Source organism: Homarus americanus, unplaced genomic scaffold (assembly GCF_018991925.1).
Source record: "Homarus americanus isolate GMGI-L3 unplaced genomic scaffold, GMGI_Hamer_2.0 scaffold45698, whole genome shotgun sequence".
Lineage (NCBI taxonomy): Eukaryota > Metazoa > Arthropoda > Malacostraca > Decapoda > Nephropidae > Homarus > Homarus americanus.
In genome coordinates, this window is record NW_024735554.1 from 7,415,049 (window position 1) to 7,439,459 (window position 24,411).

Here is a 24,411-nt window from a genome sequence, read left to right on the forward strand (position 1 = left end):
CACTATCAGGTTAGAAACACGATATATACACGTCTCATATCCCACTGAGCGATTGACTCATGTAACAGCCTTATAGTCACACTGCTGATGTTATTTGCTTAATATCATCACAAAAACACACATACTATTCCACCTTCATCCTCCATTAATAAAAAAGTAGAGAGAAGTTAAAGTGTCTAAGGATAATAAAGTATTCCTCCTGCCTTAACTTCACATTCTGAGATTCTTTCCGCAGTGCAGACACAGCTCATGAATAAGGGAATTGTACTGAACATATTCCATGCAGTGTGTAATTATTCATAACCAAGAACCTCAACTTTTTGTTCTTCAAAGTTAGGCGTTATATATTATATAAAGAAAGTAAAAAAAGCAAATATTACATTTCCCTTAATAAAAAAATAATGATGATAAACAGCTATAATAAAAATATATAAAGAAGGAAATGTTCTTTTATATATATCAATAATAGTATTAATATTCACTATGATAATAAGAGGGTAACAGCGTGCATTAATTGGCCTGTCATTATACTTCCACTACCAGCTTGTTAGGTCGAGAGGCTAAACTGGAGTCAGAATGCACACACACACAGTTTCTTGTGAACCAAAATAGACAAGAAAATAAAGTCTAGGTTTTATCAAAGCCCCAATTATCCCCTCCAGTAGTGCGATTCTCCATCTTAGCTAAAAAAACTTCTTCCCTTGCAACTCTCAGCAATTTTCCCCAGTGCCAGGAAAACACAAACAAGAAATGACCATTATTTACAATGATTTCTCTCACGTGATTATCTTAGCCATGTCATAAAACAATCGCAGAAAAAAGATTATGCTGTCTCAGTCGGATGTTATTTACACTTTTTTCCCTCAGTGCCAAGAATATGTTTAGGTTACGCTATTAAGACTGACCGGTAAGACACGCTACGGTAGACTACACGATCTTCTTATGTAATAATATTGAAAGTCTGTTTTAAGTTGTGTTGTCCATTTATATTCTATTAGGAGGGAGGATTTATAGCTTTAATTACACCTCATTTAAACAAAAATCATTATGATCTCTGCTCATTGCCGAAAGAATGGAATTGAATGATGATATCGCTTGACATTCTAATTAAATAAAATAAAAAATCATCCGGTTTCTGGCTGTTAACCAAAACGGGGCGAAATTAATTAATGAAACCACTTACCATTCAAAATATAAATATGTCATATTTATTCCCAAATTGGCCCTGCTAATTAACAAAAGAATGAATTTGATAAACGACACCGCTTATACCACTAATTAAATACCGCATTAATCAGCTTACAGCAGATGGACACCGGTGCTACATTTTTAAACTGTCTTGGACCAGCCAGCAATTATCATTCCTTAAGGTACGTGTATGTGTGTGTGTGTGTGTGTGTGTGCACCTACATGTTACTAGTCACTTTCTTCCCCCGACAGGAAATTACAAAGTTCGCTGAAATCCTCGGTGTCATGTCAACGGGTGCAAGCCTTTGTGAGATGTTGCAGACCCGTACGTGTGTGTGTGTGTGTGCAATAACCAGCCTGGCGTCACGGAATGAGAATGTCAAATTAAGGGACGGTGTGAGCCCGCTGGGTTGGCCACACACACACTGATGGCAACGAGAAAATAAGTAGCGTAAGTCCGTGCATGAGGTTGAAGAAATGGAGGGACATACCTGTTTTTATTGTAATTCAAGTTACTTAAGCACAAATTAGGTGTATTATACTCCATCTTATCAAAGAAATTCATAAATAATTGCATTCTATTCATAACATCACGGATTCCACTTTAGTTATGTATTCTACTCCTTACACAAGAGTGGTAATTCTTAAACGTCAAATATTTACGTGTTATGACTACGGTAATTACAAAATGTCTTGGAGTAGAAATGTTGTATGGTGAATAAACCCTTAACACCACGGTCAATGAATCTGGTTACGTTCGTCTGATAATAAAAGGTTTTTATAACAGGACAAGATAAACAAAACCTCTTCCAGTTATTTCAATGACGAAGGTCGGACAGAAACACCCAGAACTGTACGAGAGGTCCATAATGTTGAGTAAAGATTCTAATTTCCGTGATAAACATCTCAACAGTCTCCAAAAAGAGTCACTTACAAGGGCCATTGAAAGACCTTCATATCACTTAATGAGTGCCTCTTCAATCACATATTTCATTCTGATATGTATTTCAGTAACAATTACATCCAATGATAACCATGATGAGAATTCATGAATGAAAAGCCATGAGTTCGGGGAGTGTGTTGGATGACGAGCCTTTCCCTCACCTCATAACCTCCTCGATAGTTTCTTGATATTCTTTTCAATAACAATTAAATCTAGTGACAAATATCTTTAGAATTCGGGCAAGAAAGTCATGAGATAAGGAGGTGTGTTCAAGGACCCTCGTTTAACTTAATGGGTGCCTCTTAACATAAAGCCTCTTAATGGTCTCCTGCTGGACTCTTCACTAATAGCCACTAGTTTTTTCCCGGTCCACCTCAGTTACCTGACAGAAATTTACTTTGCCTTACCTTGTTGTTTCTTCATTTTTAATGTATATTAAAAGTGTCATACGGTATATGAGGTATTCTTGTTTTTAATCTTAATTTGGTTCTTCAAGGCAAATGTTCTATTAGCAGTTACATAACGTGTATTATATAAAGAATCCAAGGAGTTACTGAATTAATCCCCCTGCATTTACCCAAACATGAGGCTGGGACACCGAACTTGTTCCAGAAATGTATTCAAAAACTATTGCAAATCCGATACGAAGGACATTAGACGCTTAAGTACCACACGGGCGATAAAATCAATTCATTTAGGACCTTAGCACCGTCGTTGGCTAAGCAAAACTAGTAAGGTTGTTGTATATATGACAAAGTTTCTTCCTTGCTTCAGTCTCAGATGTGGCATAAGGAGACTGAGCGCTAGTTTACAGTCAATAAATTAAATATTGCAGTCGCTTGTTTTATTGATGTTCACAACACGCATCATCTAATATACTATAGCACTAGGCATGTGTCTGTTTGTGTGTGTGTCTGTTCTGGGCAGCCGAAACGGCACAATCGTTTTTCATCAAACTTGGTGGAAAAATCGCAAAAAAATTCGTAGAGTGGAACAAACCTGGTCCCATGTCGATGGTTTCTTTAGGAAGGCATTAATTATCCATATGATTTACGATGGAAAACGATGCAAGTCTACGGACTTGGCGCACCCTCATTCGCTGTACGCTGTCACGAGCGTTCAAACTCTCACAAGGGCACGAACGTGCCTGCGATCACTTGTTTAGTTCACTATATGTGTACATCTTTTGTTAAAATCACATTGTCTTAAAGATACTGCTTGTTAAAGTATTTTTCAGCCCAAGTTAACTTTATTTGCTTTACATTATCTTAACTTCATATCTACATTATATTATATATAAATTATTTCTTATCATAATTTCATTATTTTCAGTTCACGTTACGACCAACTTCCTGTCTCAGTCACCATGTACAACTCATTTTAGGTCTAGACATTAAGTAATATCTATTAAATTTAAGAATTACCTCACGTAAAAGTCACACTATTGTGTATCTGAATTCATGTTAAAATTACCGTATACAAAAGATGTCTTATCTCAGAGTAACTTATTGGTATTCCACTGCATGTTAAAGATACTTTACGTAGGAGTCACTTCACGTATAAAAAGTACTCTCCTCCGCGAACTCTCCCGTGAAGCTTGTTACCTCCTTAATCCAGGGAAACGCCAACTTGTGAATTATGGACAAGTGGTTCGAGTCCCAGACGTCCATTCGCCAAGAGGATGGTGGGAAGGAGGGGGGAAGGAAGGGTGGGGGAAGAGGGGAAGGAAGGAAGGGAGCGAGAGAGTGAGGGAGGAGGAAAGGAAGGAGTGAAGGGAAGGAGAGACACAGGAAAGGAAGGAAGGGAGGGGATGGGAGGGAGGGCCCGGAAGGAAGGAAGGAAGGAGAGTGGGAACGAAAGGGAAGAGAAGGAAAGGAAGGAGGAGGGGGAGGGTGGATAGAGGAGGGTAGGGAGGGAGGCGGAAGACGGACAGGGGACGAGAGGAAGGGAGGGAAGAGAGCTGGTGGTGGTGGATGAAAGTTTGCTGTATCTGCCTGGATCCTCGCAAGCACAGAGCCGAGGATCTGGTGAACTCGAGTGACTGCCTCCAACCGCGGCGTCAAGAGATATTTTTTCCCTCCATTACTAATTTATCTTTTCTCGTTCATGATACTTCCACATACCTGTATAGATGGAACCATATACATGCATTCAACATTAAACTATTCTTACACGGATTATCCTCTGCATACACACGCACATACATAGAGACAACACACACACACACACACACACACACACACACACACACACACACACACACACACACACGCGTTCCTAAAATAGCCAAAAATCAGTTAAGATTCCACCACGTCATCAGAACTAGTCACATTTTTCAGCAGGAGACGAGTGCCGCGAAAATCTTGTAATTCTCGTTCCAAATTTTCAGCTCTTCCTAAATCCTACGTAACTACCGTGGGCTGAGGGAAGCGCCTGACGGTCGACGCGCCCTGGTTACGAGCTTGAAAAATCGCCCCTGATGACATACTTTCCCCTCTATTATGCAAATATAGGAGCCCCCCAAAAAAAAAGACAAGAAAAAAAAAGAAGAGACGGCAAGAATTAGATGTGAAGTCAGAGGAGGGAAAAGTGAAATATAGTCAGTTAATTTTAATATAAGGTGATTTAGTGAAGGTTGTATTAGGAAAGCAGAGTGCACAATATTATATGATGTGCTGAAATGATCTCTGGATGTTTATGTAGATAGCGAGGCGGTGAGAGAAAACAGACACACAGCGGTGGAGAGAGAGAGAGAGAGAGAGAGAGAGAGAGAGAGAGAGAGAGAGAGAGAGAGAGAGAGAGAGAGAGAGAGAGAGAGAGAGAGCAGCATCGTCTTTGAGTACTTGTAGCGTAAAAAAACATCAGTGTATTCTTTAGCTATCAAACCCTTCAGGACGATGACTTAACCCCGTCAAGAGGATAGATGAATTACTTGACGATGATAACGAAGCTATTCTACAACGATGATTTAACCCCTTAAAGACAATAGCTTAACCCCTTGAAGACGATGACCTAACGTAACATAACCTTACGGACTGCGTACTATCAGAGAGCTAATATGAATCACCTCACATATCAGTACACCACAAACACATAAAAATAACCAAAATGTACTTGACTGATTAACTTCTTCCATTAACTTAAACTCACTCAGGCGATAACAAACGGGGTGACCATACATCTTACTGTAACTTAATAAACAATTATTACCAACCATTATAAAAAATATACCATGTTAGGCGATATACCACTGAGAGATAGACAGTCAGATTTTGTTAAACTTTATTCTCCTTATTAATTACTATCTGACTCGATGACGTCTTGGTGTTAGTTGATGTGAGATTTTCTGTTTTATAAATATTAATATCTGCTCCTATAAAATCTAACGGAATAATATTAAAGCTAAAATTCTCTTTGTTTACCTATAACAATTATGTGTAGAGAGCCTATAATCCTGTCTAATACTTTATTATCTTTTATCGGTTTTTAATGGAGTATACTGCATTTGAATTGATAAAAGCAATGTGTTTTTCTATACTTTTATAAGCATCTTTTCACGGAAGTTAGTTCTTTTTTTTTTTTACCAGGTCATATGTAAAAGGTTTAACGTCCACCTATCACAATATACTCTCTGTAACCTTTTTAAAGTCTCTCACTATCAACACGAAACGCAAAGGCACCTTCACATCGGAATGAGAGAGAGAGAGAGAGAGAGAGAGAGAGAGAGAGAGAGAGAGAGAGAGAGAGAGAGAGAGAGAGAGAGAGAGAGAGAGAGAGAGAGAGAGAGACCAAACTTTCACTCTCCAAATACAAACTTCCTACCATCAACAACAAACTCTCCACCTCCAAATGATAGTTTCCACAGTGATATTCAGCCTCCGGGGCATTTGTAAATGTTATCTGTGGATTGTTAAGACTGAGAGCGAAGGGTCAAGGACTCTCCGTGTGTGTGTGTGTGTGTGTGTGTGTGTGTGTGTGTGTGTGTGTACGATATTCTCACAAAAGACTCCAGTCGAAGTTTTGGATTCATTCAGTGATCTATGTGTGATTTTTTTCGGTGGCTGGTCAACAACCCCCCTTCCCTCAGTTTTAATAGGCCCAAGGCCGACCTAAGCATAGCCATCAGGACTGGGGCTTAGTTCTAACAAGCCTCAATCATTAGAGAGTTTAATCACTATAAATATCACTCATATTGGGTCCCAGTCTTAATGATTACTATACTTTAGGTGTCAGGTTGGATTTAGGGCCCGTTAGGATTGAAATTTCAAGGGCACAGGACCAAATGACCAATTTCTCCTCCCTCCTCTCTCTTAAACGGGGATACAAGAGTGATGTATATTCACGACACAGTCTCGGTTCAATTTCGAAAGCGATTTGGGTAACGGATCTATGAATAAATATATGAAATGGTACAGCTTCATGATATATCTAAATGCAATAGAATATATATATATATATAGTATATATATATATATATATATATATATATATATATATATATATATATATATATATATGTATGCCTTCCCTGTGCGTACAAAGACCCACTACTGAGGTCACACACACACCCACTTGGCTCTAGTCCTAAGGCCCTCACAATCCTTATTGACACCCTTCACTTGAAACTCGCCTTTATGTTTTGTTCATTTTTTAAGGTTAGTTTGGGTGTATTTTTGTGGTTAATAAACAGGTGAATCAAGATGTCATCTAAGTTATCAAGCAAGTGAATTAATGTGTTTTATGGACTCTTCCGGGGCTCTACATCGAGGGAACGAATCATGAAAGATAATTATTTATTTTTAATATTCAATAACGAAAACACAGTCACTGATGTACAATCCTGACTCAGCACAAATAACAAATTTAAATATATAAAAATAAAGATAGAGAAAAAAAAACATTCACACGTAACAAAAGTTGACCGATATACCAGTAAATCATACAATTATTCAAGGTGATGTAAGCATGTGTGAAATATATATAACACTGTCAGTACGATGGTTACCCCCTCAATACAATGACTTAGTTCTTTGATTAAAGTATGTGAACTTCCTAAGTAAAATTAATTTATCCATATACAGTATTAATATACCACACCCTATTGAGTACAATGACTTAACCTCTTGAGTACAATGACTTAACCTCTTGAGTACAATGACTTAACCTCTTGAGTATAATGACTTAACCTCTTGAGTATAATGACTTAACCTCTGGAGTACAATGATTTGCGGGTAGATATGAAAAAAAAACACTGCTTCACTAACTCAGACTGTACGACAACGATATAAAGCTGTATAAGAAGCTTCCTTTAACCTGTCACTCCATTCTTTAAGCATTGGCGGATGGGACATACAGCGGATATATAAAACAAAGCAAAAAAATCGCAATTTACAAACCACACAACACATATAATAGTAAATACGCCAGACTTGTGTTAATAACTGGATTCCCAGATATGACGTTTGACTGTTATTGTGCCCCACAGGTATAACGTGAATGCTATCTGTCAGAATCTCTTGGCTGAGAATCAAGCATTATTAGCACTGGGAACACGACGCTCTCTGGAGGTATGTTTACAGGAGAATCTGTCCACGTAATCAAAACGCAGCTCTAACCCTTCCAGAGCTGGCCAGACCTCCGGAAAATCAAATCCCTTCCTGGGATTACTGAGGCGAGAAAATAGTATCATAATTAATCTCATCCTTTTATCAGATCGGCGGGATTATGAGTAGTGATTATTTTCTTCGTGTTTTTATTTTAGTGGCGTGGAGTAGATACTGTGATTCCTTATCTAACTATGTTTGACATTGTAATCAGTACTGTTTTTTATATCAAGTAATTTCTTTAAAACACGAATTACATTAAACCATTAGCTCTTGAATGCAATATTTTCTACCCCTTTCAATCAATGTTTAATAGTTAAGATATATTCAGTCTTTACGGCAGATATACCCAAAGACATATAATGGAACAATTCTCACATTTGACACACATTGATAACTGTAGAGCTTTATCAGTCACGGCTTTCTGGTCTCACTAAGAGGTCCAGTGAGAGCCAACCATCCCCAGGGTGATTAGGATTTGAGAAACGTCTTTGGCAATCGGCTTTCCTGGAACAATTCATCAAAGTTTTGTTAAAGTGGATTAAGTTTCTGTTTTCAGACGCACGTACCCAGTAACCCTTCAGGCAAGTAAAGATATGTTTTTGTTGGTTAAACCTTGTATTTGATGTTTCCTGTGTTTAAACGTAAAGTTCTTCTTCTTCTTGTTATTTTCATTCTTATACATATACCACTTTTTCCTCAAACATCGCTTTCTCATTTTTCGTTCTTTTCTTCTTTCCTCCTTCTATTTCTTCCCTCTATCTCTACCATCAACAATATTTTCTTACCCTTACATATATTATTTCCCTACCTACTATACAGTGCCCATACAATGCTCCCGCCAACACTCATGATAATGTCAGATGAAACATATTTCAGTTTATCAAATATTTTATCGCGCGAAGAGATTCAGACAACATTTTGGAAATATCCGTGAAATATATTCTCATATCTGGTAATTTAACTAATGAATGCCACTGTATGACAATTTGGGTGATATATTTCGACAAAATGTTTTACAAACTTTGGCGTTCAAAATTCATTTATAGCGACAGAATTACAGCGCAGCCTAAATGAGTATAGATTATTTTGATCATTAATATTCCAGCATTTGGAAAAAAATGTGAAATGGTAAATAAAGTAAATTATATTAGTTGTTGTTTTGATAATGATTGTAATTATAATAATACTAATAATGCTAATGCGAATAATAATAATAATAATAATAATAATAATAATAATAATAATAATAATAATAATAATAATAATAATAATAATAAAAACAACAATAATAATAATAATAATAATAATAATAATAATAATAATAATAATAATAATAATAATAATAATAATAACAATAATAATAATAATAACAACAATAATAATAATAATAATAATAATAATAATAATAATAATAATAATACAAATATTTCCTCCCACCATTTCCCACAGCGCTCGTTCGCCTATGGAGTGCAATTCCACAGAAGTGCTCACCAACAATACTTTCTGTGAAGACTTACACAGGGCCAAGAATTGCTGGCTCAAATATATTAGCTTTTATAAAGATATGATAGATAATAAAAGTCATATTCCTTTCAAAAGCTCATAAATGATTGGCCATTATCCATAAGGGGCTTCTGACCTGTGCTATTTCCTATATATCTCTTAAGGAGGTGATAGTAGTGATAAGTTAGAGTGAAATCCTCATTTAGGTTTTCAAAGACTAATTTTGAAATTTATTCATTCTTCTTAACAAATGTATAATGGTATGGTTTTACCTTCCACAATAGCGGTAATAGTTTCCATCTCGTTTATCCATATTCATTTATACAACCAAACATCACCCATCGACAATACTCCCATCACCATGACACCCGATAGTATGCTATTCAAGGATTCAATGCTTCTCGGATGTCAGGTATGTCCCTTCTCAATATTCTTCACTTTCTCTTCTGATTTATGCAGCTACCAACACACTTACACCTACCTACCCACATACCCCCCCCCCCACCATCACCACACACATGCACAACGCAAAAGCGACAGACAGCTACATTAAGCACGAACCCAGAAAACAGTGAACCTAACTGTTTTGCTGCTTGATCCTTCTCACGACGGTGGCCACAAATCCTTCAGCCTCTACTTGGAAGTTTTAAACCTTGTGAGTGACGTACAACCACTGAGAACGTGAGTGAGGAGACTGAGTAAGACGAATGTGAACCAAGCCTATTGAGAAAGATATACAACTCACTGCTGTCATCCTGTGAAATATATGCCCTTGTGAGGATTAAACCTTAAATTGCCACACGCTTTTTCATGCAATCAACTGGCCTTTCATTATACATCTTCCATATAATATATCTTCGTCAATATCCAGAGAGAGAGACAGACAGACAGACAGACAGATCGACACGCTTTTGTTGATACAGTTCAGAAATATTTTATCGACTATAATAAAATTTAAATGCAGATTCTTAACCTCATGAAATCCCTTTGGCCTTTCATTATACGTGTTCCATATTATATATTGTCGACCCTTTCTAGAGATAAAGATCGAGAAAAATATTGCTCAAGAAGATCAACAACTCACTACTGATATCGTCTGAAATATATCATCGCTGACATTAAACCTAAAAACGCTTCCATTTTTTTATTTTCTTATAAGTCAACTAGTCTCTCATTATACCTGTATCATATAATATACTTTTGTCCATTCACCAACGCTGTCTGGCATTTTGGCTGACTAGTCTGTGTTTTTCACCGAGTTAAGCTTCGTCGATTCTGGGGTTATTTTAGCTTTAACCTTGGAAAAACAAAATCTGGGAAAATTAGTCTTAATTAGATGCTTGGTGTGCTGAAAATTTGTTTTTCTGTTAATTCATGGAACATATACCATCTGTGTGTGTGTGTGTGTGTGTGTGTGTGTGTGTGTGTGTGTGTGTGTGTGTGTGATCAGAGATGACGTAAAAACATCTCGAGGAAAGCGAGATGTTTTCTTTTCGCTTTTCATCTCTCGGTTTTATCTCTCACTCGAACTAACTGTGTCATTGTATCTAGATATTTCATTCTCTTTCTGTCTTTCTTTGTTATATCTTTCTTTCGGGCCGACAATATTTCTATCCATATGTCAATCTCTCTCTCTCACTTAACACATACACACTAACTCATCCATCATATCACATACCCAACATCACATGAGACAGGATCACTGGATACCTACAGATATATATACACACATTAGGGCATTTTCTTCCCTCTATATATAAAGTGTTTAGTGGTTTATCTTTTCCCGAAATGTGAAAGGCAGAACAAAAACATCATGGTGTCTATGTTACGTATTTGACTCTTATCCAGTTTGAGTCTTTTGTAACTACACATCCGTCTACCCACACCTACACACCCATCTACCCACACCTTCTCATCTGCCTGCCCATTCTTACACACCCACACCTATATACCCGTCTACCCACTCCAACGTAACGTGAACGTCTCCAAGTAGTCATCTGTCTCAGTGGGGCGTCACATTGGTTCGGAAACTAATGTTTGTTTCATGGGCCCATATCTTATGGGAGGAGGCCTGGCAATTCAATGTTTTCCGTCGAGTTCGGTAAGACGAATTCAATAATAGTAAGTGCAACAGACTTTCGGCTGAGGAAATTGTCTGGTGTCAATAACGGAGTATGCCAGGTGTGTGTGTGTGTGTGTGTGTGTGTGTGTGTGTGAGTGTGTGTACATAATAAAAAAAACATATCAAAAGAAAATTCCTCTATTGCAGCCAAATGAAGAGTTGATAGGCAATCATTTTTACGTATAAACACAAGAAAAAATAATCATGCCATATACAACTTAAACGCATATTGCTTATAATCTGACCTACACCTAATATATATAATATGATGTTATATAATATAATTAATTTAATAATTGCTTTAAAAGATTTCCAGAAGTAATGGTCCAAAGTGTTTTATAGTTCTGGATGCTGAGCTGAACTAACATAAAACTTAAATTCATTATATTTTGAAAACACAGGCACAGTATTACCTTTATACCTGTATTAAACCATAGAATAATCAACTAAAACAAAGTGAATATACTCATGGAATTCAAAGTGATTCAACAGACTGATAATAATAAAATTGTTTTAATCTTTAATACTAAACTAACAAAAATACATAAAATTCAAATTATATACGAAAAGTTTCCCATAATAAACATGATCATGCGAGATACTGAAGAAAAAATCGAAATGAATTTAATCTATAACACGTTTTAACATTATCGATGTCTTACTCTTATTGATATTAACGTAAACTGAAACATAAAAGCAAGTTCGCATTGAAAATATTCCAGAAACATATGTTGCCATGAATATTATATAATTTTTGTCTTCTGTGACAGTAAACTTTGATGAATATATGTCCATGAAAATCAAAATGTTTCAAAGGATGAAGATTCCATTTATCTTCTCTCTCTCTCTTTTTCTTCTGCTAGTCTGGCGTTGGTGATTATTGCGATTACAGTTGTAAGTGAACTGACGAATCGTTTTCATCAGGTTCAATGATTCGTCTTCATTTCCGACAGATTAAACCATTGACTGCCATTGAAGCTCAGAGCGCTGGTTCCGCCTCCTGTCTCATGTTGAACCAGATTTGACTGTGATCATGGGATTTTTCCCCCAAATTCTAGCAATAAAAGTTATGTCTACGTCTTTTGTATTTAATTATAACACACACACACACACACACACACACACATATATATATATATATATATATATATATATATATATATATATATATATATATATATATATATATATATATATATATATATATATATATATATATATATACACACACAAAATAGACCCACTATGGCTCCTTCAACTTCCTGCAATTTTATAAAAGTAAGCAAGTTTTTGGCACACGATTTCAAAGCACGGGTTCCCCATCACCTTAAACTCAAGTAATATCAGTGAACCTCAAGTTACTGCACTCGAGCGCAAGTTGGTGCGGACCCGCCCAAAGTTCAGGTAATTATAACCTTGATAATATAATGGAATCCTAAGTTTAGAAACGAACCTCAGACCTACTAATGAGGACCAACTTATGACGAAAATGAGCGAAAGTCAAGGAGTATCAGTTTTGACCGACTTCAAAACTTACGTTAGTTACGGCCTTTCAGTGGCGTTTTCAAGTCACTTTAGTATTTTTCTTAAGTCTTGGCTTCTGTTACAATAGTTTTCGTACCGATATTTAATTTAAATTATTTTTATATCTTTCTTTTCTTGGCAAATTATTTCCATTCACATCATTGTTTTCTTTCATTATTTCTTGTCAACCTACTTTGTGCCTTTCACTACTTTTCGAACTCTCACAACACGTTCTGTTATCTTCCTTTTTTCCCCATTAGTTCTGGTAGTCTCACGAAAGTTTCTAATGATGTCATTCTTTTCCATTAACTGTCGTCTCTTCACGTCTTGGCCTTAGAATCTTCAATTTAGTTACGTTTTCTCACTGAGGTTCCATTATCTTCACTCTCTTCTATTCATTTATGTCTTCTTCTTGGGTGTCCATTATCTTCACTATCGTCCATTACCTCCTGTATTCTCAAACGGAATCCATTACTGTCAGTGTCTCTTTACTTTGCCTTAAACTTTCAATTCACTTTTTCTGTAGTTTGATCTCGTCTTCACTTTATCTTCCAACCATAACTAATTTTAATAACGTGTAGGTAAAGGTAAATTTCTAGGGCCTAACAGCATACTATTATCCTCATTATTTTCATTGCTATAAGTCTTGTTCTATTTTCAAATGGGATTAATTTTCTATCGTGGATATATCTCGTAAAAAATACAGTATTATCTATTGAGAGATTTTTGTATGATAAAATAGTTTGTCATAATAATATTTAGAGACAAAAAAAAAAAACATTTATACAGATTTACCTAAGAGTTTTTACATTTTGTTAATTTATGTTTAAATACATCAGAAAGTCAACGAAAACACATAGATAACTGATAAACTAGGTTATATGTCTCCATTATTTGTCAAACCTGTTCATTAATTATAGAGGTATCAGTAAACACAGCCATTTTGGAATATGATTAGTAAACTCAAGTGTATAATTAGTGTAAATAATAATAAACAAAGTCAATTTTGGTCTTAATTAGTAGACCCAAGTCCATAACTATTATAAACATGAAAAAAAATAGAAAGGCAATTTTGACCATAATTTGTAATCTCAATTATATAATTACATCATCAGGAAGAGAAGATTATTTTTCACTTCTTAAATGTTGTCTCTTGTTTTTAGAAACTGCGACTTGGTTGCTGCTGTTTAATAACCTAACCTAACCTCATACGAAACAACAACTTCAAAGTAATTATGACAGAAAGAGAGAGAGAGAGAGAGAGAGAGAGAGAGAGAGAGAGAGAGTGTGTGTGTGTGTGTGTGTGAAAAAGTGAGTAAACATTTCGTTCTAATTTACATAATCTAATGAGTCACACAATTTACCTAATGATGTTGGTAGCGGGTGTGTTTGGTGCGGCTGTTTGGTGCTGCTATTTGCCGTGTTAGTGGGCAACAACAACAACAAACATGTCCCAGAGGTACTGTCCAAAAACAATCCTTGTGTATGTGTGTAAGTAACCAGAGAGAGAGAGAGAGAGAGAGAGAGAGAGAGAGAGAGAGAGAGAGAGAGAGAGAGAGAGAGATGGTTAGTGTAGCAGCTGTCTATAGTTCAAAAAATGGATTCTTGGCTTGAACGTTTACTCCTCCAGCAACCATTTAGGATTCTTAATTACAGAGCTACTTATTATCCCATATATGAGCCATGATACACGTAATTAATGTGCAGTTCCGGATATCCATAGGTCTTGATAACAGGAGCCAGATGACACAGAGGCACGGAAGATGTTGGGAACGGGAACGTCAACAAGAAGAGGAACTAACACCATCTAGTGAGCTCCTTGGCAACTAGAACAGAGATTGGCAGCGTACCTTAGTGAATGGGGGAAGGAGGAAGGGAAGGAGTTTAGAAAGAGAGGCTAAAAGGGAGGAGAGAGAAAAATAGAGAGAAGGGGGGTGGGGAGAAGGGAGGACGAAAAAGATAGTCGGGAAGAGAGAGAGAATGAGAGGAAAGTAGAAAGGACGAAACAGAGATCAACAAAAATGGAGATAGAATTTGTGTTACTCTTACGTATAAGAATAACACGGATACTTATACTGTGTTATTTATTTCGCATTATTCGTGGTATATCTCGCAGAGCTTCAAGTTGTTATATGTCCAGTACACTATATCTCACAATCACTAGGAGGTATCTGGAACATGCCTATTGCCTCACTATTAACACAATGTGGAGTGTAATAGATATATGCCCCTCCTCTTTACGAGCCACGAGAAAATATGAAATACAGTGAAAATAAAGCACTGAAATCTCAAGAATAATAAAATAAAAAAATATAAATTTGTATGATGTCTTTACAAAAAATAAACAGATGATTACGAAACAAATATAAGGTAGAAAAAACGAGTTAAACCAATAATATGGGTTTATATTGAGAAGAACATACAGTAATAGAGAGGAGAAAATAAGAATAAATTGGAGGAAATGATAAATATAAATCGATCTATATGTAAATTCAATAAGTGGACTTTGGGAAAATCAGACTTAATCCCTCTGTATATCACTGTCTGGTGGAGAGGAGGAGGAGGAGGGGGTGTTGATCCTGCAGAAGCTCCTCTAACTTTAGGTTAACTCCGCCTGACGACCTGTGAGACGTGGCCTTCTGACCTTTACCTGCGTCCCTCTTACCTCAGGTATAGTTACGGTTTTATACTATTACCCCAGACATGACTATTGTACCATACCTTTACACATTGGCACATAACATAAATAACCGTCACATATAGAATACAAACATACACACAAACATACACACATACATACATGCTTGCCTATATGCATTAAAATAAACTAAACGCTAATCTTATACCTAATAAAACCGAGTAGATTACAATACAGAGCCATCATCATGTACACTACCATTTCTAAAAATTACTTAAAAATTCGACTTAGTTACGAATTTCTTGTTTCACACCAAAAGACTATACTAGATCAATAGAACTCACTCCTGAACCTAAATACAGAAAACGATACTCTTATGAATCATGGCAGTGGAGTCATAACCACCAGACTCTACGATACAAAACATAGACTATTATTATCTTCAGCCAAACTTCATGAAATTACGGTAATATTCATGTTATCTGAGGCAGCTGTTATTTGGTTTTGAAAGTTTTCTTCTATGGACACTGAAAATAAAATCAGAGCGAAGATAAACCAGGGAAGAAAGAGAGATTCGTCTACGTTACTTCCAGACAATTCCTCCTATTGTTTCACTGATGAATTTATTTTACGTCAGTGCGTGAGGCGGACAGACAGAGGAAACATTACACCTTGCCTCCCCTACGGGTCTTTATGTGGCTCTGAGTTATTATACCCTTGTTTATCTTAATCTAATTCAGCGTGTTTTTTTTTTCTCACGACTTATGTAAATGTTATGTAAAGTAAGGCGTCAAAATGAAATATAATTGAGGTAATATAACATGTTTATGCATATATATATATATATATATATATATATATATATATATATATATATATATATATATATATATATATATATATATATATATATATATATATATAAACATATGCAATAATTCCTATCCATTAAAAAAAATCGTGGCAGTTAAGTTCAGTCACATCTCTAATGATCGCATAAGACTTTGAATTTCACAATTCCTAATCATAATATTTGCAGTTGCCTGACACACCGGAAGCTACGCACACTTATGATTCATCAACAACGAGCCTTTAAAACATATACATCTTCAATATATGTGTTGCTAGCCACAGATTAGTTTCTCTAGATACACGACTTTCTACCAGGTGTTTTTCCAGGGTCATCCACGTATTTGTGAGGTGTGGAATAAAGACGACCTCTGACTGATTAAGTCTCTTGGATAAAATTCGTGAGTTGATCTTCAGGAAACCTTATTGCTGTTGGAGTGTTTTCTGAATACTCGAACACCCTGAAAAAATCTCTAAACCAAATCATATACAATAATAATTGTTTAAGATACTCTACCATTTCATGTCTATATTGTACGATTTTTTAGTTGACAACAATTTTGATTTGAAATGTATTTAAGTGATGAATTTCCTTTTGTATTTAGCAAACTGTAACAAATTATTTGAATTTACATGAACATGAGTATATGATATATCGTCCACGTTACAAAACTAAATTTTTAAACTGTACATTTTTACACGAAATATTTTATGTTAATGTTTCTCCTCAATGAGATTTTAGACATCAAATAATTTGTTTCATTTGGTGATTTATTTAAGAAGTGGTAACAAAAGTAGTAGAAGTATCAGAAATTAATAATAATAATAATAATAAAAATAATAATAATAATAATAATAATAATAATAATAATAATAATAATAATAATAATAATAATAATAATAATAATAATAATAATAATAATAATAATAATAATAATAATTGCTTGTTTTCCCTCCCACATTTGAGTTACCAAGCTCTTAATAAATTATGATCTCTAGTATTCGAATCTGGAAAGTGAAAAAGAAATAGAGAGATAAAGGGAGAGAGTGAATTAAGAGGAAATGAAATATATAAACCTGAGAGAGAGACACATATTAACAGTCTGGCTATTTTGAGCTTTTGATAAATTTCTGAAAGTAAAATTTATGGCATGACCCTTGACTATTTTTATCTTAGAAGCTCTACATTTAACACACATTGCTAGACGCATGACCTAAGAATTTTAATATTACAAAGGATTATAACACCAAGGAGAGTTATAAATTAGCAAGAAATATTTACTTGGATGAAATATGGACTGGACTGGATGAAGAAACTTAGCAAATGATCTCATATTAAAGACAGCACATAACCTAACACATACCACTAGTAAAATGCAGAGACAATACGAAGAGACAAATTATATTATGGATAACACAGACTTTAAAGTTGATAATTAAAAGAAATAATAGTTTCCTGTCGAGTGATTGTTAACTGAAGCATTTAAAAGTTGGTATAATCTTTCCATACTATAAATCGATATTGTTTTTTTATTAATTACCTCCTAATTTTTTTGTTTTTACTTGGATATCGTACCTGACACTTTTACGTGCTCTTTCAGACCTCAGGTATTGTACAGGTATTTGTAATTTACGTATAATTCAAGGCCAGGTATATCAGACATATTTGGGAAATATCATCTGAGTTAATATATTTTATTAGCGGTTAGTATAGTATGTCGGTGATAACAATAATATTGATAAAATAGTTGTATCACTTTAGGATATGAGTGATGGTCAGCGATACAGCAATATAAGGTGCGATGCTCTTGTGATTAATGGTTATTAGAGTGAAAAGAACAGTCGTCATCACTGAGGTTGATGATAGAGTATAAGTAATGGCAGTGTGGTAGTAATAGTACTCGATACAATAACGAAAATTATATGTGATGGTATTAGCAATCTTCAGGGAAAATTTATCATGGTAGATATTAGTAATTAGAGATAACACGTGAAGTAATTGTAACCAAATGCTGTTATTTTAGCAATAGAATAAACGCAGAACAAAATTTAAAGAACTCAGTAACAAGATAAACAAACACAAAATTTCTAGAGAACACAAAAAAAATTAAGTATAGACAAAAATATTTTAGTTTTAAGAGGATGTGACTAAACGTTATATAAATATGGCATGATATCAAACAATAATAACTAACTGAAGCCCAAAATAGTGTTTAGATTTCTCTCACAATCACGACAATCTTAATATAAAGAGAGGAAGGTTGTCAATGCTGGCTGGAGTACCTATTACTTGTACACGTTCACCTGACCTCTACCAGCCCATCAGGAACTAGAAACCTCTCACGGGGGTCAACACAGCTCTATGACACGAGATACCTTCTGAAAGCCATATTGTAACTCACCAGAAATTATAAACCAGCGAAATAAACATACATTTTTCCCCTTATACTTTGGCTCGGTGGACTAAATTAATATATAATTATCTTTGTACTTAAGACGGGTTCTGTGTGTTAGGTTGAGCGATGAACACCTACAGTATACAGTATAACGTGCCCTAATATAATGCCATCTAGATTTCACAGCAACAACTAATGTTTGATGCCACTTGTACTGAAGACTTTAAATAATGTAAAAAAAAACATGGTAATACCTAATTCTTTATGTCTTGTGTATAATCTAACCCAGAATACGAACTTTGACACCTAAGCTTCAAAAACACTGTGATGAATAATTCTATTTTTTAACACAATTCAATTCTTATTTGTGTGTGTTGGTAGGGTTAACTATATATCAACAAAAGGCTTTATAGTTCTCAGATACACTTTTACACCCTAGAAAATAAAGGATACAGTACTATATTGTTATGCCAAAAGTTAGCTGAAGTTTTCTGGCCGCTTTTCTGGTCGGAATAATGATCTGAATCAAAATCAAAGGGACTCATCACACTTTATGTGTGGAAGTTTTTAATTATTGTGCCGTAAATTCCAGAGAGCATATATAAAAATATTCAGTAAACAAAAGACCTTATACATACATACATACATACATACATACATACATACATACATACATACATACACACACACACACACACACACACACACACACACACACACACACACACACACACACGGTACAATATCTCACGTTCATATCAACTATCGTTATACTCTTCGTTGATAATGTACAGTATATTTTAAATGAGGCTTGAATGTGTAACAAGTGACTCTAAACGACATATCTATAAAATATATCACTACGTAACTGTAAAATATAGTTATTTTTTTTATAAACACGACAAACGATTGATAATTCATGCCCTAACTAACAATAAACACACTGACTGTCTAAAATAACTGGGTTCCCAAATGGCTGATTTTATTGGTAGTGACTCACAATATAGGTAATATTTATAAGTCATCCACCACATAATTAAGTGTTTTATTTATGAATATTATACCTTCTTATAGGCATTATTTATAAGAGGTTAGTTGTATAAGTCATATTTATAAGTTTTTATAAGTAAATGATCATACAGGTAAAATTCACGAGTTACTTATTATCTACATAGGAATTTTAAATGACTGACTATACACACATTATAAGTGAATGAGTTTATATATAATACAATTATGTGACTATAGTGAGAGTTTATTCTTGACTATGGAGTCGATGTTAAGGACTTATTATTTAAAAGGTATAATAAACTGACTATAATTATGTTAAGTATAGATATATGACAATATTAATATTATAAATAACTCATTATTTTACCAGTATAAATATTTTAACATATAAACTACACTAATAATAATATAAAATGTATGATTGCGAGAATATATAATAAAAAAAAAATAAATAAATTGATATATGACGATTACATGTATATAACTAACTAAAAAGGCAATATAAGTAACTGACTCTCCGGCCATACCAGACTATTTCACTCTCTATGGAAACAATACATAGAGACTTATTCAGAAAAAAAGAGAGAGGGAGGTGGGTAGAGAGAGAGAGAGAGAGAGAGAGAGAGAGAGAGAGAGAGAGAGAGAGAGAGAGAGTAGAGAGAGAGTAGAGAGAGAGGGTGGTATAAAGAGAGAGGAGGGGAGAGTAGGGAGGAAGGAGTGGTTGTGCCGATGGCGAAAAGGCTACTTAGCTATGTGGGAGTAGGTGTGGGTAGATAATGGAAGAGGATAAGGATGGATGGCGGGGCTTTATCCGTCTTTGTGGCTATACATGACTTCTTGTTTAACCCCCACCCCACAGTGGTTGTATTGATCCCAGTATGTGTCCAGAACAGTCAATATAATGTCATCCTCTTTAGAAAACTACTCCGAAATATATAGTTGGAAGAGTGTGATATGTTTTCTACGTGGTTCATACTTGTCTGGACGGATTATATTTCTTTGAATGAGTCATACGTCGTCATCTGGACCATACTTGTCTGTGTGGATTATATTGTCATGCTTATGTATGAGGATTAAACTTATTGTTATAATATATATGTCTCATGATCGTACGAAAGCTTCAAAATGTCTACAAAAACCATATGTGTCTTAGGCAATCTGACTTTTTTTTTTCATATCCTCGACATGTCTTTCAGAGTAATGTTCTTCAGTATTTGTCTTCCCATGTCAAGCAAGTCTATCCCGCTCTTCTGTGTCAAATGAATTAATTTCTTATTTTCCTATTACCCAAATTTATACGAGGATATTAACTGTGTTCCCACCTACGACATGTCTACAGATCATCCGTGCCTCCAGCCTGCCACCATATGTCACGTAACAGAGGTGGTCTTACATATTCACACACTTGCCTCACGAATACATGGAACGATCATATGTACAGTACATGCCTCCTACACACCTACATTGCTTTAACACACGCACATAAGGTTCCAATACGTTTATCCAATTCTCAAATACTTACACGATTCGTATACACCTCTATAGGGTATATTATATATTGTACAGCTCACTTTATGTCCAAAACTAGGATGCAATTCATATATACTATAATGGATCATATATGCGTAGATATGTTTCTGATTCCCAAATGCGTATATGAATCCTACATTCTTCCAGTGTTCTCAACTTCTCACAGACTCGTACATATACGGTTAATAAAGGTCTAGCTTATTCACAAAATATCCCCGTGTGAATTCCAGCATACCTACACTACACGTAGATATAAAAAAATATATCAACACAAATTCTCTATTGGCTATAGCTACCTTTGAAAGCTTACGATACCACCATGAAGGATATAATACCTATTTATTCCTTTTACGCTTTTAGGAAGAGGAGAGAGACTGGTAACTTCTTAACATAATACTAAATGCTAATATAAATCAATAGAATAAGTCTAATGATAATAGAAATCTGTTATTAAATGATGTTGATACAAGTTTACATCACACACAGCACACCTGAGTGTGAAGGTTACCACAACATTCTGTCATCCTCTAGGTAGTTGCTTTAATATTGACCTTAAACCATTAAAGATTCTGAATCCAAAAGCCGAAGTTAGTCAAAGGTCAGAGTGAATAATTTTGTCGTAAGATGCTTTACCTTCATTTAAATCCAGGTTAAATTAACAATACTGTAACATTGGTCTAAAAGTCTACGGTACTAGACATCCATATTTAACTACTCTCCCTGTGATTATAAGTTACATTATTCTGAGATAAAAATATGAAGAAAAAATCCTTATAAATCTTAATAATATATTTTCTCTGGGTTAGGTAATAATATGAAGGCCAAACGTAGGCTGACTCTTCCCTTAGAATGAGGTGGTAAGATCCACAAGGCGAGTACTTCTGACCTCGAATATTCTAGTTCTCACCTTCGTGTTAACACAAGGTTAATGGCTGCAGGCGCGCACGATATTAATTCCCTATAACCTCATGAACCACTAAAAGGCTTTCTTATACGATATACAGTGTGAGTATTTTGTGGAGAAAACTCAGTTTGTTTTCTTTAATGACGAAGGATTGGCCTAGAATCGCTGACCTTACCTGGCCACCGACCACTAGCTCAAACGCTACTGTTGCTCGCGTGATCACCTACACACGTCTACACATGACGACAAATGCAAAGACGACTTTCTCTCTCACGTCACGTTATGAACTATCGATCATCGCTGGTCTTTACCAGAACATCACACACAATGTTTTATTGACAACTGAACCGTGTGGCTGCCGCTTTATGGCTACTGCTTCACGGTATAACTGAACCTATTTCATCATTTATCAATCATACGCTGAACAGAAAAAAAGTGTTTTACTAAAGTCCTGAAATAAACCCAAATATGTTAATTGTTATTGCAAACATAATGATAAAAATACAAACACCTGTGCTCTCAGAAAATATGCTATAACAATAAATGTACACAGAACCATAAGAATGCCGAATTAAAAAAAAACCTCGACCTAATGACTGAAGCAAGTGCACAAGAGAAGATGGATTCGATAAAACACAAGCATCATTAACATTTATCAAATAGTCCCAATAGCACTTACAAGGAGTGGACACATTGAGGTCCATTTGATCTACGACGTTCTCTTGCTACTTGGGAACGAGGAATGAATATTTCAGGAGGCAGCCCAAGTCCTCATTGATCTCCATACTGACTTATTCACTCTAGTATTTCACTGCTTCTCCTCCTCAGACTGTTGATCTGACACTACAGGAATCAGGGTAACAACAGTATATAAATATTCCTCAAAATGTTCCAAGGAATTGTTTCGAAGGTTAATCATAAAAAGTTTTAGTAGGACTTGGATTATTATGGCTTAATTAAAATAGTAAAGGTCTCACTTTAAATTGTTTTGTTTTTGAGTTTCTTCGAGACACTATTGGTGGAAGCCTCGAATTCTTGGCTTATGTGAGGATGGTGTTCTTAGCAATGGTCCAGAGTGGTACGATACCCAACCAATCTGGAAACCAGTTTATCCCTAAAGCACAGGTGTTGATGGCTGGACCTGTGACCCTCATCATTAACCTGCCTCTTTAAGTCATATATGGACTCTGTGTTTTATCCTTTTCCCTTAGTCGTATCGAAAGAGACCACTAATTGAGCACTGGACCAAAAAGTATGACGACTATTTGCTCAAAAAATTGGGAGTGAAAACTATGTTGAAAAAAAAATATATATCTCTTATCTGACTTCGAATGTTTAGTTTATTCACAGCTGCGGTACATCCCAGAGTTTCTAACCAGAGTGAATTTCAGTTTCGAGAACCCATCTACTTTTCATCGTAATCACACATCACACTCAATCCGTCACGTTTCCAACCAATTCCTTCTCTTGTATCTTAAGGTTTATCATAATAACCCTAACTATGAGCAGCGTGTTCCTACATGGGAAATTTAGCGACTCATAGTTTCTGGGATGAACATTTTCGGTGGTGGGAGTGTTTGTAAGGACTTAACCTCGCACATGATTCTCGTTAACCCGGCACGAGCTCTCCTGTACACCGATCGTCCCGCCGGCCACGACCTGTCCTGGGGAGAGTGAGCGCGCGAGTGTTCACTACACAGCCACCAGCCGCAGACTGGCACTGGTACGCTGGTCCCTACCCGATGTGGTCGCTCCTCCCTACCTTCCTCCCACCCACCCAACCATCCATCCATCCATCCAGCCATCAAACTCCCAACCATCCATCCACCCACCCATTCAACCACTCAACAACTCAGTCAGTTACCCACCCACTCATCCACCCAGTCAGTACACCATCAGTCACTCATCCATCCAGCAGCCAGTTGTCCATCCAGTTATTAACCAGTTACTCAACCAGCCACCAGTCATTCGCTCACCCAGAAGCCATAAACCACGCAGTTATCCAACCAACTACCCAGTCAGTCATCATCCAACAACCCAGTCATCAGCAAATCTCACAGTCATTGCTTAACCACATACCCAATTTCCCCCCCTCCCCCTCACCTGTTTATCCACCCAGACACCCGGCCACTCACCCACCCACACTCTCTCACCCACCTCGACATCAACCAGCCAGCCAACTAACTCTCCAGCCGCC